The sequence below is a fragment of the Nothobranchius furzeri genome, chromosome 7 (assembly GCF_043380555.1).
Source record: "Nothobranchius furzeri strain GRZ-AD chromosome 7, NfurGRZ-RIMD1, whole genome shotgun sequence".
NCBI classification, from domain to species: domain Eukaryota; kingdom Metazoa; phylum Chordata; class Actinopteri; order Cyprinodontiformes; family Nothobranchiidae; genus Nothobranchius; species Nothobranchius furzeri.
Genome location: NC_091747.1, coordinates 70,667,644 through 70,686,902, shown reverse-complemented (window position 1 = coordinate 70,686,902; position 19,259 = coordinate 70,667,644). Strand labels below are relative to the sequence as shown.

Sequence of the window (19,259 nt, the reverse complement as noted above, 5' to 3'; positions counted from 1 at the left end):
GAGATTTGACAGATGGTGGAAGAACCGGCCTGAGAACTGGTACCCATTTGGTACCAGGCCACTGAAAGGATAAAAACCTCTACATTCTTATTCCCTTTTTAGATTTAAATTGTTCTGCATGCTGCTTTTTAAATGTGTAAACACTGATTTCTGTTCACTGGTTTAACTTCTTACTCAACGGGGATGGTTGAAATCCTTTAAAATGCTTGATTGTTTTGGAAGTGCTTGCATTTTAAATAAAATGCCTGAAATTGTCAGCAATTATAAAATAGATGTATGAGACTACTAGGAATCAAATGTTGCTTAGAACAAACAGAGTATATGTACATTATCACCAATACCAGATGCTAGAAAACACCTCTAAAGGGTTCCAAATAAATGAAATGCTTACATTTTACATTGTAAAAACTACTTAAAAATTAAATTATTTAACAACTTGGAATTATTATCCCTGCATGTGTGTCAATATAAAAACATGGTGTCAGTAAAACTGTTCTTTTATAATTCAATTCAAAAATACTTTATTAATCCCAGAGGGAAATTGATTGCTGTAGTAGCTCAGAATAATAATAATCAAGTCATCAAAGAGTTGTTGTATATTACAATGGCTGTTGGCAGGAAGGAGCTCCAGTAGCGGTCAGTGTTGCAGCCAAACTGAAGAAGCCTCTGACTGAAGACACTCTTCCGTTGTCGGACAGTCTTGTGAAGAGAATGCTCAGGGTTGTCCATCATTTTCTTGATTCTCTGGAGAATCCTTCTTTGCATCATCTCCTCCAGCGGTTCCACAGTCGTCCCCAGAACAGAACCAGCCTTTTTTATTAGGCTGTTGATTCTTTTCAGGTCCCTGCTTCTGATGCTGCTACCCCAACAGACGATGGCTGAAGAGATTACACTCTCAACAACAGACTTGTAGAAGATCTGCAGCATCTTGCTACAGACACTGAAGGACCAAAGCATCCTCAAGAAGTGCAGTCTGCTGTGTCCCTTCTTGTAAACAGCCTCGCTGTTCTTTCTCCAGTCCAGTCTGTTGTCCAAGTGAACTCCAAGGTATTTGTATTCCTCAACCACCTCCACTTCTTCTCCCATGATGGAAACAGTGTTGGACTCCACCCTGTTTCTTCTGAAGTCTAAAATCATCTCCTTTGTTTTGTTCACATTCAAGGTCAGATGATTGTTTCCACACCATGCCACAAAACGCTCCACCAGCTCTCTGTTCTCAGCAATGTGATAAAACTGAACAGGAAGTTCAGCATCTCTGTGAAAAGAGTACCATACTTACAGTGGGGCAAAAAAGTATTTTGTCAGCCACCGATTGTGCAAGTTCTCCCACTTAAAATGATGACAGAGGTCAGTAATTTTCATCATAGGTACACTTCAACTGTGAGAGACAGAATGTGAAAAAAAATCCATGAATTCACATGGCAGGATTTTTAAATAATTTATATGTAAATCAGGGTGGAAAATAAGTATTTGGTCACTTCAAACAAGGAAAATCTCTGGCTCTCACAGACCTGTAACGTCTTCTCTAAGAAGCTTTTCTGTCCTCCACTCGTTACCTGTATTAATGGCACCTGTTTGAACACATTATCTGTATAATAGACACCTGTCCACAGCCTCAAACAGTCAGACTCCAAACTCCACTATGGCCAAGACCAAAGAGCTTTCGAAGGACACCAGGAAAAGAATTGTAGACCTGCACCAGACTGGGAAGAGTGAATCTACAATAGGCAAGCAGCTTGGTGTGAAAAAATCAACTGTGGGAGCAATTATCAGAAAATGGAAGACACAAGACCACTGATAATCTCCCTCGATCTGGGGCTCCACGCAAGATCTCATCCTGTGGGGTCAAAATGATCATGACAACGGTGAGCAAGAATCCCAAAACCACACGGGGGGACCTGGTGAATGACCTGCAGAAAGCTGGGACCACAGTAACAAAGGTCACCATCAGTAACACACTACAACGGCAGGGAATCAAATCCTGCAGTGCCAGACGTGTTCCGCTGCTGAAGCCAGTGCATGTCCAGGCCCGTCTGAAGTTTGCCAGAGAGCACATGGATGATACAGCAGAGGATTGGGAGAATGTCATGTGGTCAGATGAAACCAAAGTAGAACTTTTTGGTATAAACTCAACTCGTCGTGTTTGGAGGAAGAAGAATACTGAGTTGCATCCCAAGAACACCATACCTACTGTGAAGCATGGGGGTGGGAACGTCATGCTTTGGGGCTTTTTTTCTGCTAAGGGGACAGGACGACTGATCCGTGTTGAGGACAGAATGAATGGGGCCATGTATCGTGAGATTCTGAGCCAAAACCTCCTTCCATCAGTGAGAGCTTTGAAGATGAAACGTGGCTGGGTCTTCCAACACGACAATGATCACAAACACACCGCCCGGGCAACAAAGGAGTGGCTCCGTAAGAAGTGTTTGAAAGTCCTGGAGTGGCCTAGCCAGTCTCCAGACCTCAACCCCATAGAAAATCTGTGGAGGGAGTTGAAAGTCCGTGTTGCTCGGCGACAGCCCCAAAACATCACTGCTCTCGAGAAGATCTGCATGGAGGAATGGGCCAAAATACCAGCTACTGTGTGTGCAAACCTGGTAAAGACCTATAGTAATCTTTTGACCTCTGTTATTGCCAACAAAGGTTATGTTACAAAGTATTGAGTTGAATTTTTGTTATTGACCAAATACTTATTTTCCACCCTGATTTACAAATAAATTCTTTAAAAATCCTGCCATGTGAATTCATGGACTTTTTTTTTTTCACATTCTGTCTCTCACAGTTGAAGTGTACCTATGATGTAAATTACTGACCTCTGTCATCATTTTAAGTGGGAGAACTTGCACAATCGGTGGCTGACTAAATACTTTTTTGCCCCACTGTATGTCGATGGGTAAAACTTGAGAGGGTTTGATCACCTTGTGTTTATCTTTGTTTCGTACGTCAACAGGAAGCCCTTTTTGCATCAGTGAACAGTGGTAGTGGTTAATGCCACAATTGTTGACAAGGGCCATGCTAAGTGTGAGCACAGGTCTGTCTTTTTGCTTCGAAGGGTTTCCACACACGTCACATTTAATTGAACTGAATGAAAATTAACCCACTAATAAAAACTGGCTACATAAAGGACTGAAGTTGCATTTTATAGGTGGAACTGGAAAAGTGAAAATATGGTACAAAAGTTCATTTATGTCACTAGTTCAACCTAAAAAGTGAAACCAATGTATGAGATGGACTCAGCCCATGTAAAGCCAGATATTTCAAGCCTTTATTTGTAATAATTGTATATAGTTGTAATTGTATATGATTATTCATAAGCTTACAGCTTATATAAAAAACCCAAATTCAAAAAAAGACAATGAATCCACAACACTTGCAAAGAGTTCTTGAGCCTTTGGGTTTTCTGATCCAAATAGAGAAAAGTGGACCCCTGCTTAAGTATGCCTGTCGGAATTGCATGAAGTACAGTGCTGTATTCATTTAAGCTTACTGAATTTTTATACTTTTTTTTTTTTTTTTTTTGAAATTCTGAGTAAGTATAAAAACAGCCTTCATTGTTAAGTAATTGGGAAACATTCAGAATAGCATTAAACCAGTTATGGAAAAATAAGGATTTGTTTTTGTACAAAATGTTCCAGTTATTCCAAATAAAGCATCTGTGTGGAGAAAAGTTGTTTATATGCAAGCGACCATGCTAATAATACTTGTTGGTGGAAATTAAATAGCTTGATTGGTACTTTAGAGATATTGTAGTTGTGTAGGAGGGTGAATTCTAGGCCACCTAGATGTGAGAAAACAGGTTGAAATAAAACCACATAGAGTTTGGATTTTTAAGATAGGCTCTAGTCCATTTAATTTTAAATGTATTATTGAGAGAGTCAAACAATAGCGTTTAGACCACCTTACTTTTCGTCATTTAAGACAATTGATTTACATAAAGAGTTCTTTTTGTCCATATAAAGTCAGATAACATTCAATCTGCAGATTTGATTATAGATTTGTCTACATACAAAGACTGGGAGGCATAAATTAAAGAGCAAGTCATCCCCCTATCAGAATATTACTCCACTCCCACTTCCTGTTTGAAAAATGCAACAAATGATGTTGCCTAGCAGACCGAGAGGGCGGAGCCGCTAACAAATGCACACACACAGGCTCACAACGACATTGTGATGTCATATGGTACCAGCTAACGTTCTAGGGTACCTCTTAGCCAATAGCGATGGCAGATTTTAATTCAAATGCAGTGCAGAGTTTTTACCTGACAACGGCACAACACCGACAGTTTTAGGCAGAAAATTTAAATTGGAACTAAAATGCACTAAAGTGCAAAACTATTGAGTACACTTGCACGATTAGACACGCATTTATATAGTTTATCAGAAATAAAAGTTGATTTGGGGGTGACTTGCTCTTTAACCTAGACAACCCTGCTTTAGTTTGCAGTACCTTCAAGGAAAGATCTCCTTGTAACCAACTGTTGAATATTTTTTGGGATTTGTTGATAATTGGTGAAAAGTTATCAATACCTCTATTCTTACCATTTTTAGAAATATTAATACCAAGGTATCTAACAGAGTCTTTGACCAGGATGCCACAAATTAAAAGTTGGGGCATTCTTTGATTGACATCAGCTCACATTTATTTATATTAAGAGACAGACCTGAGGCTTTAGTGAAAGATGCAATAGTATCGATTACAGGGGAGATCTGTGAAATATTTCTTAAAATCAGAGCTGTATCGTCAGCCAATTCACTTATAGAAATTGTTTGATTTGCATTGGTGATTCCTTGTACAATACTGTTCTTAATTTGTATATTTAGAAACTCAGCTGCTAATAAGAAAAGGCGTACAGAAACTGGGCATCCCTGCCTAACTCCTCGCTGCAGAAATCTAGGGGATGCACCTGTTGGGAATTTTACTGAACTATTCCCACCTGCATATGAAGTTTTAACACACTTAGAGAAAAAAATCACCAAAACCACATTTTGTAAGAGTAGTGAATATAAATTCATGCTCTATACTATCAAACGCTTAATGAAAGTCCAAAAAGAGAATTAAATTGTTATCTTCTATTACTTCCGAGTAATGTAGTATATCTATAATCAGATTATTAGAGATGTGACGATTTTTCATAAAACCAGATTGACATTCGTCAATAATTGTGTCAATTACTGTTTTGATTCTGTTAGCTAAGACTAGGGCAAGTATTTTATAATCATTGTTAAATAAGGAGATTGGGCAAGTAGAGAGTCTTTATTTGGCTTAGGGACAAGAGTAAGGACTGCTTGACGCAACATGTTGGGACATTTGTTTGTTTTTGAATGCTTTCCTTATAAATTGCCAGTAAAAATGGAGTTAAACTTTCAGAAAATCTTTTATAAAATTCACTTGTGAGTCCATCAGATCCCGGCGATTTGTTTGATTTTAGTTGGCCTTACTTACTTCACTTAAGGTTATTGAGCTGTCACAGAAGCCAGTATCACTTGCTGTCAGTTTTCTATTAGTAGGACGTGAGTGGAAAAATTGGAGGCGTACTCATCCCCCGGCGGGGGTGGTCGCCCCTGGGTCCCGGGTCGCTGGGTCCCGGGCTCGGCCGGCTAGGGGGTGGGAGGCTGCGGGCGGGCCTGTGGGCTTGCCGCTGATATCTCCAGGGACTCTGCCGGCTGCTGGTTGTGGCCCCCCGGGGCGATCCTCTGTGCCTCTCGAGGGGGGTGGGGGCCTTCCTGGTTGCAGTCTCCTTGGGGTTCCTGTGTTCTGGGGCAGCGCCTGGATCTCTGGGACTTGGAGCTCCCCCCGTCTCCTGCGCATCTTTGGGGGGCAGATCTGTGGCCCCTCACACTCTCTGTTGGGCGCTCCTATAGAAAAACCTTAAATAAACAAGCGCGTGTACACACACAGGTGCTCACATGGTGCTCTCAAAAGTATGGGCTTGGGCACGTTAAACACAGGTCTTAAGACTATGGTGGGCACTTAATTCGTTGTGATTTATTATCGTGATTCTTCAGTTAAGCAATGTTGATTATATATATATATATATATATTTTTTTTTTTCTTTTCATCAAGTTGACGCAGTGATAGGTAGATCTTGTTGTATTGTTGTTGTGTCCCTTTTTTTGTGTCCCTTTGTTTTTTTTTTTGTCTTTTTTCTGCAGGTCTGGAAGCAGACTCTTGTTCATTATTGTTTGTTTTTGTGGACCCCCCCCCCCCCTCTCTCCCCACCTTTTCTTTTCCTCTCTCTTTCACCTCTGTCTCCGTGTCTGGTCGGAATTACAAAGCATTCAACAACAATAACAATAAAGTTTTAAGTATCAGGCGTGACATTAAAAGCAAACGCTTTAATGCTCCACCTGAGAATAAATCTGTAAGGCTTGTCACCAGCATTCAGACATCAATTCTGCTTGCTTCACAGCCAGACAGGACACGGTAAAAAAAAAAAGGAAAAATTGATTAGTTGAGTGCCTGCAAAAACTAGATGTATATAGATTACTATAAAATTCAGAGCAGTAATTAGCTATTTGGGGGTGGGGGGGGGGGTTCTGCAACCAAACCATCTATTTTCAGTTGTCTTATGTCGTTATTTTTAGAACGTTGTCTTTCAAATCTAACCAAATAGGCAGAATTTTGTTCACCTTTTATCCATTGTTTACGTGATCGAGCATATGCTCCTTCTGTTCTCTTTTTATACATCTCATCTAGCGTAGATTGCATTTCCTCAAGCACCGTTTTTTCACTTGTGGTTAAAGAAGCAGAAGGGTGTAGAAGATAAGAGTAATTTTTTGCACAATTTGACTTTCTTCCTTTTTCCTTTTCTTTGCCAAGTCACTACTATATTTTCTAAGCAACTTCATATTTAAATAGCTCCCTGAGGCTAAAAGAACTTTCTTCCAAGGCCTTATTCCAAAAACTCCCAATGAGACTCTCCACTGCCAAACAAATTTCTGTATTTTTAAGAAGACTGCAATGAAGTTTCCAATATAAATGATTAATATTATTAGGTGCTGGTATTAAGGGAACAGAAAAATATATGGTTTGATGATCAATTAACTCATTCACTGCCAATGACGACTAAAGTTGTCATTTGTATGTTTTTACTGTGTGGGCATCGGAACGAGCCCCCGCACCGTGAGAACAAACAGCTCTAAAGCCGATCTTCATAAGTCACACGTCACGTGATCAGGATGCAGAACTTCCATGTGTTAGGAGATCATTTTGAGCCGTTGCTGTAAAAAAAAAAAGTGAGGCGTGAACTGGAAAAGCTGCTGATCACAATTCAACAACGGATTATCAAAGAACGGATAACGCTCGAAACGAGCAGATTCTTCCTGATGTAAGAGGTGAGTCTCCTCTTTGTTTTGGTTGTTTTGGCATCGACATCATCCTAGCGCACAACGTTCTGTGACTCTTAAAAAAACAGTAAAAACGGTGAGGAACGCTGGCAGTGAATAAGTTAAAGGAGAAGGTAGAATATTTGCAACTACATTGTTGAAGTCCTTATGAGCCAGTAGTCAATTTTGAATGGTTTGATAATGATTTATTAGGCCACGTATACTCCCTTTGAAACTGGTGTGTTTCTCTCCATGTGTCTATTAATTTATATCTATCAATAAAAGAAGCTAGAAAGTTATTTTGAGAACTATTATCGTTTTTAGGTGGCCATCTGTCCATTAAATTATTTAGGACAATATTGAAATCTCCTATAACAATGATGCCATTTGAATATTTAGTTAAATAATAATGTAAGCATTCTTCCAGTTTATCTATAAAAACAGAGTTCTCTAACCGTTTGCTGTAGCCATAAATATTTGCTATGATTACAATTATATTTGTCAGTTCTACCACAAGTATTATGTAGTGTCCTGCTTTGTCAGTTTCAGAAGTTAAGACAGATCCATTAAAGCGATTCTTTAAGATAGACACTCCAGCAGACTGTTCTGTTCCATGTGACATCCAACTGCGAACGCCAGAAATTTAAATCTGATGAAACCGAATGGGATTCCTGAAGAAAACAGAAGTCTGTATTCTGTTGTTTACAGTAAAGTAAAATGGCTTTTCATTTTAAATGACTCCTAAGGCCTCTCGCATTTAACGAAATTATAGACAAAGACATAAAAAAAAGAAAAAAGTATAAAAGACAAGAGTTAGAACTAAATTAAACTTTTAGAAACATTGAGTCTTCTACGACGAACAAACAAATGTGAGATCTGGCAACCTGCCGACCTAAACATTCTAAACAGTCTGGTCTGGGGTAAGTTCAAAAGTAATGAGACAAGTATTTTAATGATTGAACAGTGAGTACAACACCTGTTTACACTTGTGCATTTAACGATAACCCATTGGTAATGTAAGGGTGACTTATAATAACAATCATCTGTGGTAGAAGGTGCATCAAAATACCACTAGATATGAAAACAAGTCTCTTAAGTGTTTTATCAGAAAGTGGAACTGAGCCTTATTTACAGAGGGAAATTTCAGTTCCATTCACAAAGGCCCAACCACCTACAAAGTAGGCCCTTTTGTTTTCTTTCCTCGCCTTTTCAACTGCAGGCCATAATTTCTGTCTTTTATCTTGTTCTTCTGCAGCCAACAAACCAACAAACCTCAGATTTTGTTCTTGAAGGAAGGAAGAGCATTTTGCAGAATGCCAAACAGCATCCCAGTAAAACCAAAGGCCAAAGCGAACGATGATCCCTCTAGGACGTGTGTCACTGCTTTTTTTTATTCCATATCGATGAACCGCGTCGATAACTTGTTTTTTTTACCTCTGGTAGCACAGCTTGGCAGATGGTGATGGCTTCCCTCCGTGGATCTTGATTTTCTTTTTCCTCCAATCCAAAAAGTTGTAAGTTCCATCGACGAGAGTAACTCTCAAGTTGGGAGATACGGCTCGCATGCAAGTTGCAGGTTTCTGGCATTTGTTCACTTGTTTTTCACAGCAGTCAACTTAGATTTTTAGTTCCCTTAGATCAGTCTAATGACTCTTTTATGCTCCCAATCTGCTTGGAGTTATCTTTAATTGCCTCTTTAGCCTCAGAAATTACAACAGAGTTTTTACTGACCATCTTTTCCAGGGCATCTGATCCGGTATTTATGAGGGAGGTGTGTGATGTTAACTCTGAGAGGATGCTTGATTCAGCGTCGTGTGCCTTCCTTTGCTTCTCTGCTGGGGGTTTGGAAGGTGTCACAGGTAGTGGGCAGAGCTCTGCTCCCATGTTTACAGTAATGTCTGAGGCAATTTAGTCGTGCAAATTAATAGTCTTTGGCATTATCGACCCAGCTGCCTGAACACGAGTTGAGCTTGCTAATAGAGCTAGAGGATAATGGCTTACCGGAGTCCAGTTTCCTTCTTTCTGCACTTTTCATTGTTACTTTTCCAGACTCCAGGCACTGACTGGTATTTTAAAATGTTGTAGGTATGCACTATGTTGTTAATAGTTCCCCAAAATTTGAAATTGGTAGGTTGGCTTGTCTGATTTCCTAAAACACGTCTGTTCTAAGCATCATCTTGGAACCCTCTGTTTTTGTTTTTAGCCCCACTGACTTGCATTAATTTTTACGTTCTTCCGGGGACCCGTTATACGGAAGTGACTTAGGCTCCCTATTGAAACAGGGAGCATTGCATCATTGATCGCAACACATGCCGGGATGCTGTAGTGTTCTGTTGCAGAGTGTAGCAATTCTGAGTAAACACCAAGCTAAACCTTTGTCAAATAATACAGGAGTCAGCATAGATTCAATTCAATTCAAGTTTATTTATATAGCGCCAAATAACAACAAGAGTCGTCTCAAGGAACTTCACATAATAAACATTCCAATACAGGTCAATTCAGCAAATTGTATTGAGTCACTGACTAGTGTCAGTGATTTTACAGCAGTCCTCATACTAAGCAAGCATGCAGCGACATTGGAGAGGAAAACTCCCTTTTAACAGGAACAAACCTCCAGAGGATCCTGGCTCAGTATAAGCAGCCATCCTCCACGACTCTGGGGATCAAGAAGGCAGAGCAGACACACACACACACACACGCACACGTACGTCACACACACAGTAATGTTTCTATGGTTACATTGTGATTTTGTGATTTCTTAGTAAATATTCTATTTGGTGAGAGATAAACTTTATTGTATTTATCCTAGTGAATCTATAATTAAACAGGTAAGCTAGTAGTAGCACATTCAATGTCAAGGAAAGTAAAGTGTTATTATCAGGAGAGGGAGAATGACCAAATGGTTAGCAACAGTGTTCAAGATGATGGCCCCCACCACGAGGCCACCACAGCTCAGCAGAACATCATTGAAGCTTCTTCTGGGCAGAAAAACACTTAGAGAAAAAATAAAGTTAACAGCTGAAATAGCAGGAAATAATGCAGTTAAAGAGCAGATTGTAGAAGAAAGTAGTAGAGTGTGGAAAGTAGTCAGTATGTTCTCCAGCAGTCTAAGCCTATAGCAGCATAACTACAGAGATAACTCTGGATAACCTAGCCTTTTAGATGGAGGCGTGTTGGTGGCAGGGCAAGGGAGAGCTGTCTTTACTGACTTTATAATCCACCTCCCTCTACTCCCCCACTTGTCCAGATCTGGACAACATCAGATTTTAACCATGGGCCCTATCAAAAAAAATGTTTTAAGCCTAGTCTTAAAAGTAGACAAGGTGTCTGCCTCACGGACTAAAGCTGGGAGTTGGTTCCACAAGAGAGGAGCCTGATAACTAAAAGGTCTGCCTCCCATCCTGTTTTTAGATATTCTGGGAACCACCAGTAAACCTGCAGTCTGAGAGCGAAGTGCTCGGTTAGGAACATATGGAACAATCAGATCACTGATGTATGATGGAGCTTGATTATTAAGAGCTTTATATGTGAGAAGAAGGATCTTAAAATCTATTCTAAATTTAACAGGTAGCCAATGTAGGGAACTAAGACAGGAGAGATATGATCTCTCTTTTTAATTCTCATCAGAACTCTAGCTGCAGCATTTTGGACAAGCTGAAGACTTTTAACTACATTCTGTGGACTTCCTGAGAGTAATGAATTACAGTAATCCAGTCTTGATGTAATAAATGCATGAACTAGTTTTTCAGCATCACTTCTGGAAAAGATGCATCTAATCTTAGCAATATTCCGATGGTGGAAAAAGAAAATCCCACAAACCTGTTAAACGTGGGATTTGAATGACATGTCCTGGTCGAAGATGACACCAAGATTCCTTACTTTGTTCTCGGAGACTAATTTAATGCCATTCAGGTCAGGTGATTGACTAAGCAATTTCCTTTTCTGAATTTCAGGTCCAAAGATGAGAACTTCAGTGTTGTCGTGATTTAAAAGCAAAAAGTTTTGAGTCATCCAATTTTTTTTGTCTTCAAGACAAGCCTGTAATCTACCCAACCGATTAGGTTCATCAGGCTTAATGGATAGATATAACTGAGTATCGTCAGCAAAACAGTGGAAGTTTATCCCATGCTGTCTAATGATTTTACCAATTGGGAGCATATATATAGTAAAAAGAATTGGTCCAAGCACTGAACCCTGTGGTACTCCACAAGTAACCCTGGAGTATGAAGACGATTTGTCATGTACATTTACAAAATGAAATCTGTCAGACAGGTAGGATTTAAACCAGCCTAACGCTGCTCCTTTGATCCCTACAACATGTTCAAGCCTTTCTAAAAGAACATTGTGATCAACTGTGTCAAAGGCAGCACTGAGATCTAACAAGACTAGAACAGACACAAGATTCTTATCTGAGGCGACAAGAATACCATTTGTAACTTTCACTAATGCAGTTTCCATGCTGTGATACTCTCTAAAATCAGACTGAAATTCCTCAAACAGAGCATTAGTGTTTAAATGCTCACATACTTGAATGGCCACTATTTTCTCAAGGACTTTGGATAAAAATGGAAGGTTAGATATTGGTTTATAATTCATTGGGTCATCTGGATCCAGAGAAGGCTTCTTAAAGTAAAGGTTTGATTACAGCAACCTTAAAATCCTGTGGTACGTATCCATTTACTAAGGATAGATTGATTATATCTAGAATGGGGGCAGTAACCAAAGGAAATGCTTCTTTAAATAATTTGGTGGGATTGGATCTAAAATGCAAGTTGAAGGTTTAGATGAAGCTAATATTTTTGATAACTCTGAAAGCTCAACTGGATCAAAAGGGTTCAAGCACAGATGAGGTTCTACAGTTACCTCTGATGCTGCCTCACTTACTGAGGAAGAAGAAATCGCATTAGGGAGGATGCTAAAGATTTTGTTTCTAATAGAATTAATTTTACTTGTGAAAAATCCCATAAAGTCATTGCTGCTAGGGCTAAGGGAATAGATGGTTCAGAGCTATGATTCTGTGTTAGTTTGGTAACTGTACTGAAAATAAATTTCGGATTATTCTTGGAGTTGACCTTCAGCAGAGAACCTCTCACACCAGTGGTACGGCGGTTCAGTGAGACCAACAACTGGGTGGTCCAGTGGTGGCTTTTGGTCCGAAACGTGTTATTGGTGGAGGTTTAAACGTGAAAGAACCACCTTATTCGTTTATTTGAATGTGTACCATATTTATAGCTCTTACTATTTTAGAACGTTGCTAAGAGGAAATTATTTAAAGGTAATTTGTTTTCCTAATTTGTCACAGCACCTTTAACAAAGCCTTGTTTTGTTCCTCCAGCATAACAAAACATTCAAACAGCCTGAAAGCAGGAAGGAAGTGAGCAGTTTCTGCTTTGTGAGCGCCACCATTTACTGTTGAATCACTCCTTTGGTTTTCATATCTTGTTTATTTTATTATTTTAATCAGATGAAATCTTATTTCCACAGGCGATGAGTGTGACTGCTCCAGCTACTCGCCCCTCCTGTACCGCGGGCGCTGTCCTGCTCCTCGTTGGATTTGTCCTCGTGTCCAAAGTGAGTGCCCCCCTTAGTTTGCTTCTTTTACTTTTCTGTGGAACAGGAGGGAGCGGTAACTAATGAACTAGTAAACAAGCAGCACCTGCTCGCTGAGAGCGTGCTGCAGAGTTCCTCTCCAGCTCACCACAAAAACCACCAGTTTCACAAGTTCTGCTGCGAGTTTTCGGCAAGTTTTCTGAAAAGTTTGGTCCATGGCTGTTCTACTTTTTTCTAAAGTCCTCACGTTCTCAATAATAACCGATGCTTTTATCACAGCAGCCATACTGGAGTTTAGATTTTTATTTAGAGGGAGGACTCGTGTTAGAAGACGTTGTCTGGGGAGGAAACAAAGTGACAAACTTTGATTTTGTCACAGGAAACTGAGAGTGAGTGTTAACTCTGCTTTCTCGTCTGATTTGCCGTGGTGGCTACCAGGTAAAAGCTCGCAGTGGTGCAAAGATGCAGCCTCCACCGCCGATCTACGAGGAGATGGTCGGGGTGCAGTCTCCCTGTCGAAAACTGGAAGTCCACCGCTGATAACCATTACAAAAGCTCCTGTAGAGGACCCTTCCCCAATATATCGGTTCTCTTTTTACAACTGGAAATGTTTCTTAGAGCCTCTAAATAACATATGAAACTGTGTTGTGGCTCAAAATAGCCCAGGAGCCCTGATAAACAGCCAAATACAACCCATATTAAAGCCCTACAATGGAAAGGCTTATTTCCATGGCTAACTTAAAATCCACGAGCGACCTATACTCAACAAAAACAAGTAAGTGTGGTTTTGAATTCTAGGACCCCCGTGACATCACACATCAAAGAAGGTTGCAGGTTCAATCTCGGCTCCGGACAGAGAATTCTGCTTGCTGCAGGCAAGACACTTAACCCACCTCACCTGCTGGTGGTGGTCGGAGGGACCAGTGGCGCCTGCACTCAGCCGCCTCGCCTCTGTCAGTGTGCACCAGGGCAGCTGTGGCTACATTGTAGCTCATCACCACCAGTGTGTGAATGTGTGTGTGAATGGATGAATGATACACTGTAGTGTGAAGCGCTTTGGAGTCCTCCGACTCTGAAAGGATCTATGCAAGTGCTGGTCATTTATCATAATCATTTTAAGAGCAAGTAAAACCTGAATTAATGTGTTTTTGCTGATAACCTGCAGAGATGAGCGTCTAAAGGTGCTGTAGACCTGTGTGATCATTAATGTGGCGGCTTAGTGCAGCTTTCCGCTCGCCAGGCGACGCCTCTTTCAGAAGCGTTTTCCTAACAGAAGTATGGATGAGTACGCCTCCACCCATGCCTAGGGTTGTCACGGTATGAAAATTTAACCTCACGGCTATTGTGACCAAAATTATCCCGGTTTTCGGTGTTGCATATGTTCAGAAAGCATTGATAGTCCTGTTCTACACAAACTGAAATAGTTTTGAAAAGGTTTAACAGTGTTTATTAAACCTAAAATAACAGAAAGCCTTAGCAAAAGTGCAACTTTTCACAAGTAAAGGAACAAATAGCTTCTTTTTCTGGAACGTGTTACAGTAGTCAGATGCAAATCCAAACATTCAAAACATAAACAATATGTAAACAAATCAAAGAAACACCACTTGTTTTCTCATATACTTGTTTTCTTTATTATCAAAATGAAAATCTAAAACTCCAGTCCACACACATTCACACACTGATGGTGAAGAAGAAGAAAATATAATTTCTATAGCGCCTCTCACGATAAAAATCACGAGGCGCTTCACAAAAACTAAACAAAAAATGTAAAATATAAAAAGCATTTAGAAAATGTTTAAAATATATATTTAAAATGAGCAAAAATAGACAATTGTGATTAAAAAATGTAAAGAAAGAGAGAGAGTGTGAATAGGAAAGAGGGAAATCAGTGGATCCTGAGGAAGGTGGAATAGGTGGGGAGAGCAGAATAAAGAGAGAGAGGTGAAGAAGGTCATACAAAAGCCAGCTTGAACAAGTGAGTCTTCAGCTGCTTTTTAAAGGAGACCACTGAGTCCACTGATCTCAGGCTCAGGGGGAGAGAGGTCCAGAGTCTGGGGGCCACAGCAGCAGATGATCTGTCACCTTTGATCACTGGACCTCAGGGACCTGCTGGGGGTGTAGGGACTGAGAAGATCACCAATGTAAGATGGTGCTTGTCCATGTAAGGCCCTATAGACCAGAACCATGGTGATGAGCTACGATGTAGCCACAGCTGCCCTGGGGCGCACTGACAGAGGCGAGGCTGCCGAGCACAGGCACCACCGATCCCTCTGACCACCAACAGCAGGCAAGGTGGGTTAAGTGTCTTGCCCAAGGACACAACAGCAGAATTCTCCGTCCGGAGCAGGGATCGAACCTGCAACCTTCTGATTACTGGACAATCCTCTCAACCTGTTCAGCTACTGCTGCCCCAAGGTGAGCCACAGCACAAAACTGCCAACAGGGAAAGTTCCTCTGAAAACTAGGGACGCTCCGATCATATATTTTTTCTCCCGATCCGATATTTCATTAAAATAAGAAGAAAAATGGAGAACACATCTATGCTGTCCGGGTGTTCATTGTTGAAAAAGAATTTCTTTCCTTCTGTATTCATGTCATTTCTTTAGTTGATCTCTCTCAGGAAGTGCGTCGATAAAAACGTGTTGGTATTAGAAACACATTTAAAAGTAACGCCGTTGCTCACATATTTCAGATTGTCTTCATCCTCGGTATGTGGTTTTATTTAATGAGCAGAGGAACATTATTCAGCTGGACGAAACGACAGCCGTGACAGGCAACTCTGTCCTCGTGTGCAGCACATCGATGGTGAGGACTTGAATCTTACGTCTACAAATCTATCTATTTTTACTGCTGTGGACTCATCTCTGTCATCCAACAACCTGCCCTATGAAACCTGGTCACATGTAACACCGACGGGGCCGCAGCAATGATCAGAAAAAACAAGGAGCTTAACAGTGAGTTTCCATTGCATGCTACATCGGCAAGCACTGGCAAACCACAAGCGTTCCAAGGACCCTAACAGCACCGTACAGCTGTTGTAAACTTTATTAAAGCTTGCCCCTCTGACAAGAGACTCTGGCCCAGCTGTGAGTGGATGAAGTGCTTCGGTTAGTGCAGCTACAGCCAGAGGTGTTCACGTGGACAAGTGCTTGTGCGTTTTATTAAAACTACAAGAGAAACAAAGGAATTATAGCAAGGTTAAACCAGGCTGGTACCCTGTTTACCCCAGAGAGAGCAGCAGCCTTTGGGCATGCGTTCGATCCATCGCCGTTAAAACAAAGGTGGGAGGGAAATCAAGGGAGTGAAGAGCAGATTGACTCCATTAGTTTGTAGATCTCGCCACCTCGAGTGACGTCCCAGTCTGAGCGGTCTCCACACGGCTGAGACTTTCCATGGGTACGGGCTGCACTCCAATCGACCCCGATTTTCCAAAATACCAGAAATCCTCCTACTCCAAACAGAAGAAATCCAGTTATTATCAGGCTGAAAATCCACACGTCTTCGATGTCCTCCACGGACAGCTGGGAAAGGCATATAATACTCCACTCCTTCCAGGAATCCAGTATCTACCCCACCGGGTGCGTTCCATCTGGACAAGTAGGAGCCCCCTGCTCTGTTCTCATTGATGAAAAAATCTTGTCAATCGTGTTAAATGACCAGCTGACCCAATCCATGATTTAATAAAAAAAATCAGTTTTATGTGTAATAATTGTGTTAAAGTACAAGTACACAGTATAAATATACAAAACCACACAGACGCCAGTGGAGATGGAGAAGCGGGTTTTTTTTCTGGATGCTATTTAAAGGTTAGAAATGTTTTTGGTTTTCTTCGACTGATCTGATAAATAAACTGTTTGATGCTTTATAAGGTGAGTAAATGCTGTTCTATAAGAAAATGGGATATTTGAGCAATCAGGTTGATTAAAACTTTAAAAATAAAAGTTGTTACATTAGTTTTCTCCCAGTTGTCTTTTTTGTCTCCATTTCCAATATTCAGAAAATGTGGTGCCGGTGTTCGGACTATCCGTGCTTCCATGGACATAATTTTCAGTTTGAAAGTGGGGGGGACACGGGGGGGGGGGGGGGGTATCTTTACAGTATGTTCTAATGGGAAACAGGCTTCAACACAAACGGTTGTTTTCTGCTTGGTCCTAGAGCTCAACCAGTGTCAATTTAATATAAAGTAATATTGTTTTTGGATGGTAAAAAGTGCAGGGGTCAAAACTTGACTTTGGAAAAACGTGGGGGGGACAAGTCCCCCCTGTCCCCCCCAAAAAATTACGTCCATGCGTGCTTCGTCGTCGAATTTTCCTGCCAACGCGCATTTCAACAGCTGATTCAGTCTGTCCAGGTTTACTGAAGATCGGTAGCTACTGTTCATTTGTTTTATGAAAAAAAAAGTGGATAGTGTAAGAAGCAGTTTAGTCATTTCGTGAAAATTAACCCCTTAGTTGCTAAAATGTGAATATTCTCAGAACAATGACGATTTACCAACTACTTTCACCCATGTCGAGAAAGTGATTCATAAAAATGGAGATTTGTAAGACGTTGGCTCTTACCGTTCTATTTCTCTACCTAATCCTTTATTAGACAAATTAATCCACATAGAACAAATATGCTTTTCCCCAGTTATTTGTTTGAATGTATAATTTTGGAGATTATAATACAACATGATAAATTTATTATCTATAAAACTTTTGGATACTAATTTGGGACTCTTTCAGAATGACTGTAAACAATGGGAGAAATTTATTGTTTACAGTATGATAACGATATTTTAGAAGCCATTTACAAGCTAGCTGTCAGGTAAACATACAGCAAGCAGTAATTTAATAAAGCAACTTAAAGAAATACTTTCTGTGGCCTTTGACGAGTTGAAAGTAACTAGATAAGTGACGAGATTAAACTTCCACAGATAGGGCGTCTCGACTTGTAAAAAGCCTGTGATGCAATCATCGGCCTGCGCATGCGCTGCGCATTTCCCCAAAGTAGCACATTTCGACGAGGAGCACGGATAGTCGGAACACCAGTTCGCCCCATTCCCATCTGTACCGGGTCGGCCCGGGCCGGGTAGCGTAGGTTGTTTACATATCTGGGTGGCCTGGTATTTTTCCGGGCCAACCAAGGCTCATTCTCAGCCCTCTTCTCGAGGGGGTCTGCTTCAGGCCGACCAGGGCCAACACACCCACTGCTGACAGCAAATTCACACCTTCCATTAGAGCAAGCCTCTGATTGGTGGGTAGAATCAGCCCACATGGTCTTAAGGCAAGGATGTGTGGAATCAATCGGGCCAGGCTGGGGCCGACTGGTACTACCCGGCCTGGGCCGACCCAGTACAGATGGGAATGGGGCTGAAAACCCACCTGTTTGGGTGTTGTTGGTACTCAGACACTGGTGTGCCATCTAGTGGCACGCTGAGGCTATTACAGGTCCCTCTGCTACTGACAGGGTTTACATAACTATCAATGCATGTAGGAAGATTTCAAAATGTCACTTTCTTTCTACATTTATTGAAATGATCCTAACTAAAAAGGAGAGTTGGGATTTGACAGACCACAGGTGGAAGTTCTGGTCTGGGAATGGGTACTGGGTCACTCAGAAAGCATAAAAGCTTATTCGCTTTATTCTGAAAGAGACTATCGCAGTCTGAAGCAAGCTGGATGTGAGAGAGAGACAGTTTAGACCAGGAAACAACAAAACACTCAATTCTTCACTGAAGGTGAATGCTGCTGTATGACAGAGCCCATCTCAGAGGCTCATATCTAAAATGTTTTTATTAAAATGTTGTGTTTAATGCAGGTTTGAGAAATGAAAAAAAATTCAATATTCAGTTTCGTGTTTGTCATTTTACTTTTAAAACAACCAATTTTTGTGTCTCTCATTTGTTTCGTTGTGGTCGTACCGTCATGTGGGGTCTCTACACCCATCACCTTTCCTTGTTCTGCAGTTGATGGACCACTGTGATGTCATCACCTGTAAGCCAGTCTGGATCTGGAAGTCTCCTGTGATCCCAGCTCTGTCCTTCTCCACCTCCTGCTCTAACGTAGAGCAGTGGTGTGTCCAGGTCTTTTAAACTGGGGTGGCCCAGGTGAGGCACAACTCATGGGTGCATGGGTGTCACCAATGGTTATGCATTTTTTGTTTTACCCCCAAGCCTTTTGTGGACAATGAAAAGCCTTTTTGAAGGTAAATTAGTGTGGTGACACCTGGGGTGGCCAATAAGATTTCAAGGGTGGCATATGCTACCCCAGGCCACTCCCTGGACACGCCCCTGACGTAGAGTCACCAGGCTGTACTGTCCTGCAGAGACTTGGTTATGCCGTTCCATGTCCACTCTGCCTGCACCTTACACACGGCGCAGCCGTGATCTGCTGGACTGTCTCT

At 41.1% G+C, this 19,259-nt stretch overlaps 1 long non-coding RNA gene across 1 annotated transcript; it reads left to right on the top strand.

Annotated features, from left to right (window-relative positions):
- Positions 1–12,591: 12,591 nt before the first annotated feature.
- Positions 12,592–18,952, top strand: LOC139070778 (uncharacterized). The gene is made up of 3 exons (XR_011521234.1): positions 12,592–12,717; positions 12,810–12,896; positions 18,823–18,952. It is a non-coding gene; the product is annotated as an uncharacterized lncRNA (long non-coding RNA).
- The last annotated feature ends 307 nt before the right edge of the window (positions 18,953–19,259 follow it).